A 13,571-nucleotide genomic window follows, 5' to 3' on the forward strand; every position below is an offset into this window, starting at 1 on the left:
CTGCCTGTGTGATCACACACAATTAACACAAAGTACACTTGGGATGAACACAGCTTCCATTTTGGATCTACAGATGCTTTCTACAAGGTGTGAAGTCACACGACTGTATTTCACACTCGGTAATTCAGGAACTGTTATTTTATTTACTCGCCCGGGAGACACTTTTTATTCGTAGCTCTACGAGCTCTCTGCACTGGTACTGTCGTGTGTCGTGGGTTCTGATTGGTCAGAAGGAGTTGATTGATGTTCTGTAAACAATAGCTTTTGTCCTAAAATGTTACGGTTCCTATAGTAACAGCTCCTTCGCAGGGACTCGTACAGCAGACACCCTGCGTAATATCCAATGACATGGTCAATATTTTGTTCAAAGAGTGTTAACTTGTACGTGGTAGAGTTTACGTGTTGTGGTTTTTCAGGAGCATGACAAGTTCTTGTTTGTGTTTTCTTTTTGTTTGATTTATTAACAAAAATTAAAAGAGGCTGGTGAGGGAAAGAGTGTTTATACTGTAACTGCTATAAGGCAAGTAAGAACAAGAACTCATTTCCTGGCTGTTCCACAACATTAAATAAAGTTATAATAAAAAAACATAAAAATGAAATAGTCATACTTTAATGTTAGCGTATAAGAAACAACTGCTAGCTTAATGTTAACATAAATTTAAATAAAATTATGACAATTGAATTAGTGTAACGTCCTAATGTCAGGATTTAAACACAGAAATATAAGAGCATTTATTTGTTTGACTTATAAAATTTTCTTATCTCGAATGATTCAGCTCTTTGAATTGTCTCTGAATTGAATCAGAAAGCTTCCACAAGAATCTCTCTTTAACAGCAGAGCTTTATGTTAGCATGAAGGCATTTATCTTCAGTATGTACTTTATCCTGCTCAGGGACACGCTGAGGTTTCAAATCAGTTTTATTGGTTAAAACAAATAAAACTTTTGTATCTTTTTCTGTCCGAGCAGTACACTATCATCTTTTATGACTAAAACCCAGTCATGACTCACAAAAAGAGAAAAAGAAACAAAACTTTCACACTGGCTAATATAGAGAGTCGACTCATCAGCAAAGTGAGTCAAACAAACTAACTCACTGAAACTAGCCGGAATTCACTTCATGATTAGATGAAAACATTTAGAAATATTAAACATATTTACACAAATATGTGTATTTATGTGTAGTAGATTTTGTGCTGAATTGATGATGACAGTTTCATCCATAGGTCTCGTTTTCCGAATGATTCTTAATAAACAAAAACGACACTAATGCAAATTCTTTCGTCAGCCTGCGTGCTAGTATTAAACTGTGTATGACTCGTGTATGCGAGTGAATCTGTCAGATGCTAATGAGCTCGTTGAGCCGAGCCCTTTGATCACGCCTGTCAGGAAGCTTTTCCAAGCCTCTATAAAAGTTTTGGCCCCCTGCAGCGGAGTATAATCAGGGAGCTGTAAATCGCAGTTAATAAAGGTGCCGCAGGTTTCTCCAGGTGCCTTCAGTTTTCATCAGAAGTCAGGGTCGATGTTATCCGGTGAGCCACCTCATGCCGAGAGGCTGAGAAACCTTCACTAACGGCTTACAGCCAACAGCTATTGTTTAGGAGTCTAATTTTAAAAACCTCTACCCTTGTGTAATGATGCATTATTGCCAGACGGCGAAGTTCACAGCTGGCCTGGCAATGACACTTACACTTTCAGAAACAGTAGTAAAAAAAAAAGTATGACTTTTTTTTAAAAACAAAAATCCATTGTTCATTTCAGACATGTTTGAAGATCCAAGGTGCAAAACTAGCTACAAAAAAAATAATTCCTGCTATATTTTGCAGCATCGTCTAAACAGCACATGGACCATGTCTCTGTCTGTAGCTTTACCGTGGCTTCGCATAAAGAGCGAAAATGACAGCAATGTTTCTGTGATAATTTTTTATATATATATATATATATATAAATAAAAAATATATAAAAAATTTATAACTATATACAGTATATGGATATGGATTGGTGGCAGAACTGAACAATTAGGATGAGGAGTACAATATATGCAATATGTTCTGTTCAAAATTATACAAATAGTAGTTGGTACAGGAGGTACATTACAGATGTTTACAGATGTTTACATCACAGAGATTCAAATCAGCGATTCTAGTGCTGATGTATGGCACACAGTTAAAGCAAGGCCAGTAATTAACTAAAAAATGCTTTGTCATTCGTTTAGTCACGCTACCGGAGTTTGTGCTTCTTTCACTACACTCACAACTGCTGTATTTTACAATCATATTTTGCAACAGCTCCTGAACACGAATGTCAGTGAGCCTCATTACATGCATAAGAACATCTTGGATTTCAAACGGTCTGCTTATTCTCACACACACACACACACACACACACACACACACACACACACACACACACACACACACACACACACACACACACACACAAACACACAGCTACAGTGTGATGGTAAGATGATACCAGTTAACAGAAAGCGAGGACACCAGCTGACCTTAGAACCACTCGATTCATGGCAAATTGGATTATGGATTATGTTGTTGCTAGCATTGTAAGTTCGGTTAAAATTAGAGATGTAGTTTATTTGAATTTTTTAAAATGAAGGAGTCTGAGAGCAAGAGCAGAGGAAGAGGAAGCAGAGTTGTAGGAAGAAGTGGAAATGAGCTAAACACAAAATAATTAAGGATGAGCGTGAAGTCATGTATTGCTAGCTCAAGGACTGTTGGTTATTTACCTGTCAGTCTTGGTAGAATTTGCCATTTTTACTTCAATTGCTGGATTGCTATCCACTACATCTGTTTTATTTGTAACCTAGAAATAATAAAAAAGTCACCCTGAAGGGGATTTGGGATGAAGCCACTGGCTAAAAATGGTTGAGAAACCCTTACATTTAGCACAACTCTTGTTGTGCCAATGTTTAGTGCTAATCACATGTTAAGAATACTGTAATAGCTAAATAGTTAACATTTTGTCCAGAAAAACAAAAACACATTAATGTTGTTTTGAAACATTTTCTGACAAAATTTAGTTGCAAGCCTTCTGAGAAAAAGATTGGCTTTTTACCTGAACACAAAAATGGCCTTTAGATCTTCAGACCTGCGATAAAACTCATCGCCTCGGGTTTAAGTGATAACGGCAGCGCTGCTAGACCATAAAGCCACATGGTCCGAGTTACTAATCACAGTCATTCATCACCACCTTGCTCATTTCCCAGCACACCGAGCCATGCTCTCCCCTGAGCGTGTTTAAGACACCAGCCATGTCCCGAGCTCCAAGCGCCATTCGGTGCTCAAGTACTGCCACCGCTCTTCTACATACAGTATCAGAAGAGCGAGTTACCATCCGGCTATTTATACACATATTTACACAATTTAGCAGAAGAGAGCTGGCCAGGAAGCAGATGATGGAAAACAGGAAAAAGATCTTTAACAAAGTCTTGCTTTGAGATGAGCATGGAAACAAACACGATGCTAAACTGGTGGCCATTCCTTAGCCTTGCATTAGCCTTGGAGGTCAAATATATTTGAACTCATCAAAACTTTATAAATCAAATCCTGATTTGCTCCAGTTACTCAAGAAATACCTCAAGGTTTGGTATTAGGACCATTTTTTAGAACCTTTGTTAGAAATTATGTGAATTCTCACTTAGAACAATTTCTGACAGGAAACCACTTCCTTGTAGGGTTCTGTAAAGTATTATTAGACCATAACCACTAACAAACGATCACTTGTACACAGAGTTACTTGAAAAACAAAACATTGCAGATAAAAGTTTTAAATTAAATCTTTCTACATTTTTTTAAGAAAAGGATCCATTGCTGTTTTTTTTTCTTTTCGGTTTTGCTTTTGTTTCACTTTTTACATTCATCAGGTGTCCTGGAACAGTTAGCAATCGTGTTAGCTGCCTTGCTTCAGTTGCTGTTGATAAAATGTTAAGAAGAGAATACTGTTACTGAAAATCACCTGAAACACTGTTAAAACTGAGAACTTGCTGAGAAAGTCAATGCCATGCTGTTTCTCCCTCAGCATCTTCCTCCTCCAGGCAGATTTACTTGCTGCTTTTTTGTGCCATGTCAGTGTTTTTCTAAGCAAACCTAAAACCTTCAAGCTATAGGAAAATGTGTTGCATGCAGCAAAATGAAGAAATGACTCAGAGTCTGACATGAAAAAGACAAGAGAAAAGAAACAAGTGTGACCGTAACTTCACAATTTCCCTCACGTTATCCATCTCACTGTGATGTCTATCACTTTTTCAATGGCATGAATGACATGATTTAAAACTCAAAATTAAATCTGGCTTCTGCACCAGTTCATAAGCTTCTTACTGTACGTGTAATTTTTTCTTTATTCTGCTTTAGAAAGAGCTTTTTCCTCATCAGGGCTAAAGTGCATGTGGTGGATTTGATGATGCTTTAAGGAATCAGCATTTGCAAGAGAAGGTGACTCTCAAGCTTGCGGGGTCTTACACCAGGACTGTGTGTCAGATATTGGGACAATTCCCTGCCAGGACACTAGAGGGGTACTGGCAGGTGGATTACTATTACTTTGGTCAGTAAATACTGGGACGATTCCCTGCCAGGCCACTAGGGGGTACTGGCAGATTGATTACTATTCCTTTGGTCAGGAACTACTGGGACAATACCCTGCCAGGACACTAGTGGAGTACTTGCAGGTGGATTACTATTCCTTTGGTCAGTAAATACTGGAACAATTTCCTGCCAGTCCACTAGTGGGGTACTGGCAGGTGGATTACTATTCCTTCGGTCAGGAACTACTGGGACAATTCCCTGCCAGGACACTAGGGGGGAACTCGCAGGAGGATTACTATTCCTTTGGCCAGGAACTACTGGGACAATTTCCTGCCTGACCACTAGGGTGTACTGGCAGGTGGATTACTATTTCTTATGTTAGGAATTACTCGCAGGTCAACTAATCGCAGGTCACAATCACACACTCTGGAGGAAACAGGATAACCATGAGGAAACCTGCAGGTAGACCCCACACAGGACACTACGCTACACTACCTGCTGCACAAATGTTTATTCAAATACACAATAATCTGCTATAAATTTTTTATCATGCTAGTTCTCAAGCTTGGGGGGCACGGTGGCTTAGTGGTTAGCACGTTCGCCTCACACCTCCAGGGTTGGAAGTTCGATTCCCGCCTCCGCCGTGTGTGTGTGGAGTTTGCATGTTCTCCCCGTGCCTCGGGGGTTTCCTCTGGGTACTCCGGTTTCCTCCCCGGTCCATATCATGCATGGATTGGCATCTCTGGAAAATTGTCCGTAGTGTGTGGTTGCGTGAGTGAATGAGTGTGTGCGCCCTGTGATGGTTTGGCACTCCGTCCAGGGTGTATCCTGCCTTGATGCCCGATGACGCCTGAGATAGGCACAGGCTCCCCGTGACCCGAGGTAGTTCGGATAAGCGGTAGAAAATGAGTGAGTGAGTGAGTTCTCAAGCTTCAGGCACAGCTTTTTTTTTTGTATAGTAATTAAAAACCTGCTGTTTTGTATTTTACTCTTCCTGCACTCGTTTCTCTTAACCATCGCTGTTTACGCTGTGAGAAGCTACAGCAGCTCAGAAGCTCGTCTTCACTTCTTCGGACCAAATGATATAATTTTTTTTACAGATTATGCGTCTTTGAATTCATTTTTGCAACAAAGTAAATTTGTAAAACAAAATGTGCTAAAGTTTGTTTTTTTTGTGTAAGAACACATTTATAAAAAATGTACTGAACCTTTCCCAGACTTCTTCAGGGATTGGGGCATGGCCATCCATAGTGTGGGCGTGGCTATGTAACAATTTTGCAGGAAATCTGATGGACTGAAATTTGGTGACCTGAATTATGATGTAAGATCTCTTACGATAACTCACAAAAACATGACATTGCTGTTTCACGACACTAATGTTCAGTGTTGTAAAAAGTACTAGAAAGCAATACTTGAGTAAAAGTACAAGTATCGTACTAGAAAAAGACTTTGGTAGAAGTGAAAGTCACCTTTTAGAATATTACTCAAGTAAAAGTCTTAAAGTATCTGATATATACTGTACTTAAGTATCAAAAGTAATTTTCTGATACAGTATTTAATGTACTTAAGTATTTGAAGTAAAAGTAAAAAGTAAAATTTCAGTGATTTTCTGTAGGCATAAGAGCAGGGGCGGTTCTAGGATTTCATCTTTAGGGGTTTTTAGCCTTCAGTGAGAATTTAAAACAAGAAGAGTTTTATATTATATATTATATGACTACATAGTAAGCCAAATGTTATGGTATTATTTAATCAGTTTATGTATGTGTGCATTCTCTACAAACAGTGTGTCCAATGAATACAGTCATTAATAAAAAATATTCACAAGACAAAGACCAAATCAATAAATGTTATTGTTATTTAGTATTGAATGGATTGTTTGCATTATTTTTTTGTTTGTGCTATAAACTCTGGTAATAAGAATAGTGAAATTTCACTGCTTTTGGTTGCCGTCTTTGCGGCTTTCAGCCGATTAACGTTATAGATAAATGCCTCCAGCTCTGACTGCGCGTGCACGCGCCTGTGCTTCTCCGTAGAGCGTGCGGAGCGTAATGCAATCTAGGAGCAGTGATTCGCCAAACCTCCCTTATTGCAGTCGCACACATTTCTTCTGATTTTATTTTGTAGTAACGAGTAACGAAGATGCTTAGTGGAAATATAACGGAGTAAAAGTATACATTTTATCTAGGAAATGTAGTGGAGTAAAAGTGAAAGTTGACATAAGTTTAAATAGCGAAGTAAAGTACAGATACGTGAAATTTCTACTTAAGTACAGTAACGAAGTATTTGTACTCCGTTACATTAAAACACTGCCAATGTTACAGTCGACCTCCATGGTCACTGTTCTGTGCAAGAAGAAACACGATCACGCAGTTCTACAACCTTTATTCTCACCGTCTCATGGAGCTGTGGAAGACATCACACTGTAAATGAAAGCGATGCCCTTCTCCAGCACTGTTTTTACTCTGGCACTGACTCACAACTTCACCCATTAATGAGGGTGTGAGTGATGGAAACATTTGCCTCATGGAGTGATGAATCAGCCATGTTGAAGTGGAAATTAGCCCCATAGCCTCTCATCATGCTCGGGTGGAAGCGGGGGGCTCTTATTAAGACCTCGGTGCCTTGTGCTCCATCTCAGGTTTATTTAATTTGATCTTTATTTCCTTCTTTATTAGTTTGGCCATGAGGCACGTTTCAGAGGAACCCACCGGGAACAGATCATAGCGTCGCTGGAAATAAACACGACTTAGTGAAGAGGCTCGGAGATTGATTGAGAAAATGCTCTGAAGAAATGAACAGGATCTCGAGATGCCTGAAGATCAAGATCAAGACAGAAGTACAACAGGAAGCTAAGGTCTGGATATGACGAACACAGGAAGTTGTAGGAATAATTTCATGTTACATGAAGCTCACATTCGTTTCCTTTTTTTATTCTGTTCTGTCTTAGCTAGACAGCATTGTTTTTTTGTTGATTAATTTCCCCTCACCTTTATTGCTTCTCTTTATTCTTTTCCCTTTCTTGTTTATTTAGCCACCGTGATCAAAAAGCCACTTAAAAGCCACTTTCCTGATCACAGAGTTAAATTTGGAACTTTAACTTTATCATGTAACGTCAAAAAGCACCGAAGTAGAAAATCTGAAGGAAATACGATGCCTGTCCTGCCTCCCCACAGAGTCGAGGCAGTTCTGCAGCTCACTCCAGACACTTTTACACGCTGTTGTGATGCTCAAGTGTTTTAAAAGAATCAGAGAGAGTAAGGAAGAAAATCACAAAGTGCCACTTTCCCAGTGGGAAGCTTTAGGGAGCTTTAAGAGTTTAAGGGCTTTGCTCTTTCTGTTATTAGGGACTTTAAGGTACGACATCTTGAGACAAAGGCAGAAAGAGAGCAAAGCTGAAAGGTACACCAGGAATGTATTTAATTATTTTTTTCAAAGCCAAATTATTTTGTGATGATGTAAGTGACAGACTTCATCCTTCCCACCTAACAAAACACACGTGTTTACTACATTTATGATATCGTCAGCGAGTAATATACAGTTTCATAGGAAACAAAAGCAATGAATGAAAAGAGATAAACAGTGTAAAATATAACAGGTCAGGTCAATCCATACTACATGACATGAGCTGTGACTGTGGTTAGGAAGGAAACAGTACTGTAGCTACACACACTACACACAAACTACACACTCACTACACAATCTGTATACACACTACACACTTGCTACACACACTATACTCGCTACACACACACTACACTCTCCCTAAACACAATACACTCCACCTATACACACTATAATCTCCCTACACACTGCCTAAACACACTACACACTCGCTAAACACAATACAATCTCCCTACACACACTACACACTCGCTACATACACTACACACTCCGTCCACATACTACGCACTTGCTACACACAATACACACTCCGTCCACACACTACGCACTTGCTACACACATTACACACTCCCTACACACACTACACCCTCACTGCACACACTACAAACTTGCTTCACACACTATACACTCACTACACACACAATACACACACCACACACTCATAACTCATACATACGAGCTGTGACTGAGGCTAGGAAGAAAACATTCAAGATCATTAAATAATTATTATTTTGAATTTCTGCCTGTTGTCACCATAACCATAGTAACCACGTTTACTCATCGGTCTACATTGCTTTCTATGATTTACAGATAAAAAAACACAGATAACATCTTTCTGCACTCTGTACATCATCCTTTTGAGTTAGTGTGTTGCTTTTTTTTTGTTTGTTTTTTCTGTGTCATTAAATCAGCAATGTTACCGATAGAATATTAGCACACATGAACTGGGAGAATCTGATAACTGTGTTAGCGCCAAGTGAAACGATAAGCAGACGGATTTCAGTTTTTTTATACACATGATAAAGCGGAGTTCATTTCTTCAGCGGTACGTATCTGGCACAGAATGAGTTTTCACACAGAATATCTCCAGCCATGTGATGAATCCCACTGTTGTTGTTGTTGTTGTTGTTGTTGTTGTTTTGGTAATAAAGTCACAGCTGCAGGTTTCTGAGCAAATTTTGCTCACTGTTTCTAGATTTAAAACTCGGTTAAAGACCACAATGGTGACATTTCAGCACATAACAGGTTACATGCACTTTCTCAGCAGAAGGTAAATTACTTCCCTTCACACTCTAGCAGGCAGTTTGAGAAGCAGATTCCACCTGCCCCAGAGTTGGCTGCTAGCTTCTAGAGAAATGAGCTAGTGCTTTGTTTCATTTATTTCAGAGGACAGAAGATAGAATGAGGACAGGCATCAAAATCAAACCCAGAGCACAATGATACATGATACCTGTGTGATTCCAGCACCTTCACAATCCCCCACATCCACACCTCTTTTTATTTCTACACACACTACAGCTTTCCTACACACACACTCAATTCATACGCACACTTCAACCTTCTAACATGACACAATTTATCCACACAGTACACATTCTCCTACACAAACACTACAAAGATCCTACACACACTACACATTCACTATACACACTGAACTCTACCGACACACACTCTCTACACACTTCCTCCACACACTCCACATACCCTACACACACTACACACTCCAGACACACTGTACACTCGCTATGCACAATACAAACACTACACATTACACACATTACACCCTCGCTATACACACTACACACCCTCCACACACTATACATGCCACACACACTACACACTCTTTACACACACTACAAACACTACACAGTCCTTACACACATCAAACCTTGCTACACACACTGCACACTGCACACTCCCCACCTACAGTATAAAAGAAGGTCAGTCATCTACACTATGAATAATCATCACCCTGCGCTTGCTCCAGATGGTGAAGCTCAAGGCTTGCTGTAACCTGCTAAGAAAAGCATGTTTCTTGATGAGATTAGTCAGCAGGAACATCATTTAAACCCTGCTTCATGTCCCGAGCCATAATCTTAATATACACCGGAGGATCTATTGAAACCTAATCAAAAATCACTCGAGGCTCCACCAGGATCTGTTCGCAATCCGTTCATCCGAGCATATCGAATCATTGGTTTTATTTTTTAAAAACTAGTGCTATGCGGTGCGGTTTTATTTATCATGAGCCGCCATGGCGGTTTGAGGTCACTAATTTGCTACACTCGTGGTTGAGAAGATTGTCCTGAGTTCTTGTGTAAGTTCCCTTTGGGTTTTCCTATTTGGAGGTGAGAAATTACAACCACCATCCGGAGGCGCATTGCACATTGTTAGTCATCAGAAATCAAGTGAAGATATCCAGCATCCCTCCCTGTGTGCATTAACCCCATGATATCATACTGGAAACCCCTATCACACACATTTACACACACTACAACACACAGCAACCTTCTTATATACCATGCAATTCCTACACACACTACACAACTCCTACACACCATACTCTTTCTATACTCTTACTGCAATCTTCTCACACACTATACAGTACATCCGTTCCTGTGTGTCTTAACTACTTCATATCATTTTGGAACATATGTAAAGGTTTTTCCTTTCCAGCATGGAGGAGCATGAGCAGGAGTCAGAGACAGCGTCTCATCTGCTTGCTGAAATGCTGTAATACAGACGTCTGGTCCAGCATCCACATTATTAGATTAATTTGACTCAAAGTAATGAACTCTTATATTAGCTTTGAAAGCTCAGCATTGCTGAGATGATTGTCAGGTGAATCCAATGCTCCTTTACAGTTCCTCTCTGAGGAGCAGAAAAAATTCTAAATCTAAAGCACATAGCTTGAGCCTGAATCAGTGCTCACTGTGATCAACAGTTTATCCGTGTTCATAAAGATGCACAGAAACCCACAAGCGACCTGTGATTAGCTCTTTATCTGTACCACTGCTCAGATCACGCTGCTCCTCAGGTCCAGAGGAGTTGAGAAGATGAATGGCTTTGGCTTGAGATCTAGCTATGGGTTCTTGGTGCTTCCTGGCTGTGTGTATGTGGTTTTTTTTTTTTTTTTTTTGGAAAGGCTTACTCTCTGAGACAAGGCCAGATGCCCGGCGCCTGGCAGGGATTCAGCGTCGACACAAATTCACGTCATGCTCGAGCAGCAGAAGGCATGCTGGCAGACAATGCGGCTCATGTTGCAACTGTTTCACAAACTTCTGAACTAATGAGGCGTCTTTGCATGTGGGATCGAACATGTTCTCTCTCTCTCTCTCTCTCTCACACACACACACACACACACACACACACACACACACATACACACACAACGTAACAGATTTTGCAAGTATTTTTTCCAACAGAACTCACGAAAGTGATCATCACCTGAGAGACAGGTGAAGAAGCATCCATTTTAATCCACTGCTGCTGGATGCGATATTGCAATATCAGCTCACTGTATTCGAGAGATCTCAAATCATCGATATTCCAGTCTTAAATCATTCATTCATTCATTCATTCATTCATTCATTCATTCATTCATTCATTCATTTTCTACCGCTTATCCGAACTACCTCGGGTCATGGGGAGCCTGTGCCTATCTCAGGTGTCATCGGGCATCAAGGCAGGATACACCCTGGACGGAGTGCCAACCCATCGCAGGGCACACACACACTCTCTTTCACTCACACACTACAGACAATTTTCTAGAGTCTTAAATCATACATCATTTATTTAGTCATCTTCAGGAAGCGCTTTATCCTGGTCAGGGTCATGTGATCAGGTCTATCCTGGGTCTGACATCACACACAGTTTACTTCTAAACTACAATTTAGAGCCAACGGTCCACCTACTGGCATGTTTTTATGAGGTATAAAGAAACCAGAGAACCCTGATGAAACTCTCTACAGTACAGAACAGGAGCTGAGGAACGCAAGAACCCAGCAGCCGCGAGGTTCCATCCATACAGCCTAGTGTCGAGTCATCATCCACATTAAATAAGCATAAAGCAAATAAATCCAATTAAAACATTAAATACTGAAAGTAAGGAGAGGAAAATGACAAAAATATCTGTAACTTAATTTTTATTCTTTATTTCATTTAAAATAAATAACAGAGGATCTCATTTCCAAAGCTGAGTGCAGATGAGGAAAAGGAAAGCGTTCTACCTGTTCACTTCCTCCCTCTCATCAGAGCTCCATGTGAAAAAGACGAGCTGGACGCAGATCGCTGCTGGGCTTCAGGAGATTCCTTACCACGTCCTCGATCACAACTGTTTGTGAGTGTGTGCGTGTGTGTGAGACACTCTTACGCTGAGAGGAACAACACAGCGGAAAAGAAAATCAGAGAGAGAGAGAGAGAGAGAGAGTGTGAGAGAGAGAGAGAGAGAGAGAGAGAGAGAGAGAAGCTCTGCCTGCTTTAAAGAGGTTCTGTTTGCACTGCATTATAATCCAGTCACACCCCCATCTCTCTCTCTCCCTCTCTCTCTCTCTCTCTCTCTCTCTCTCTACCCTCTCTCTCCCTCTCTCTCTCTACCCTCTCTCTCCCTCTCTCTCTCTCTCTCTCTCGAATAATTAATTGTTCCTAGTTTTCAAAAAATCAATCCACATGAAACCCTGACAGAAAAACACTGTTATAGAGATCTACCTAAAACCTCCACCAGTTTCTCCAGAACCTTTAATCCAAAATTTATGTTTTCAAAAGTGATTATGTGACTGGATATTGATTTATGTGATTGATTTATTGATTTATCATTATATATGATTTTTTTATTAAAAAAACAAAACAAAAAACAACAACAACAAACACAAACACAGTCAGGATGCTGAGTGATGATGTAACCATGCATCATGCTTCTTGCGAATTTATGACATCGCAGACATGTGTAGAAAGAGATGATGAGTTCAGGCTCATGATGTTCCACATGCTAATTGAGGTTATTTTGAGCGTAGCAGGCAGTTGAGTGTAAAAGTTTGCGCCCCCTCTACAGCTCATTTGATATGTTTTCTGAGCGGAAACCGACAGCGTAAAAACCTCGAGCCCGAAAGTTTGCGTCTCTGTTAATACGCTCTTTATAAATTTCCCAAATTCACCCCATTAAAGTGTCTAATGACTTAAAACACAATGCAGATAGTTTAAGGCATGAACAGTTCAATCAGACTCCAAGTTAAATTAGTTTCCTGTGAGCAGCTGAGTTTAGAGTCAATGAGAATCGGGAAAAAACCTCTCTAAATCCAAAAGATAATGATGTCTCACAGAGCGGAACAGAAGAGAATATAAAGATATCAACATATTTTGGGAGACATGAAAACACCACCGGACAGACAGAGAGAAAATAAAAAATTACAATTAAATTTGTAAAATCTCCAATTCATAAAATATAAATCAGCGTGAAACATGGAGCAGGTGAGCAGCATCACAAAACAAACCAATGACAGGACAGAAAGTAGTCACAAAACACAAAACAATCGTTCTTGTTGTCATGGAAATTGTGTGAACGTCTGACACTTCTTGCACTCGATTATCGTAGCTTTGTTCACATAACAGAAGAAGTGGGGCGTGGCTACCA

At 40.0% G+C, this 13,571-nt stretch overlaps 1 protein-coding gene across 1 annotated transcript in view; it reads right to left on the reverse strand.

Annotated features, from left to right (window-relative positions):
• LOC132847982 (cadherin-18-like) overlaps positions 1-12,289 on the reverse strand; it is a 101,819-nt gene extending 89,530 nt beyond the window's left edge. Inside the window, exon 1 of the mRNA XM_060873488.1 lies at positions 12,172-12,289. The gene's annotated coding sequence lies outside the window, so the exon portion shown is untranslated. The remainder of the gene's footprint in view (positions 1-12,171) is intronic.
• Positions 12,290-13,571: the final 1,282 nt, after the last annotated feature.

This window comes from Tachysurus vachellii, chromosome 1 (genome assembly GCF_030014155.1).
Source record: "Tachysurus vachellii isolate PV-2020 chromosome 1, HZAU_Pvac_v1, whole genome shotgun sequence".
NCBI lineage: Eukaryota > Metazoa > Chordata > Actinopteri > Siluriformes > Bagridae > Tachysurus > Tachysurus vachellii.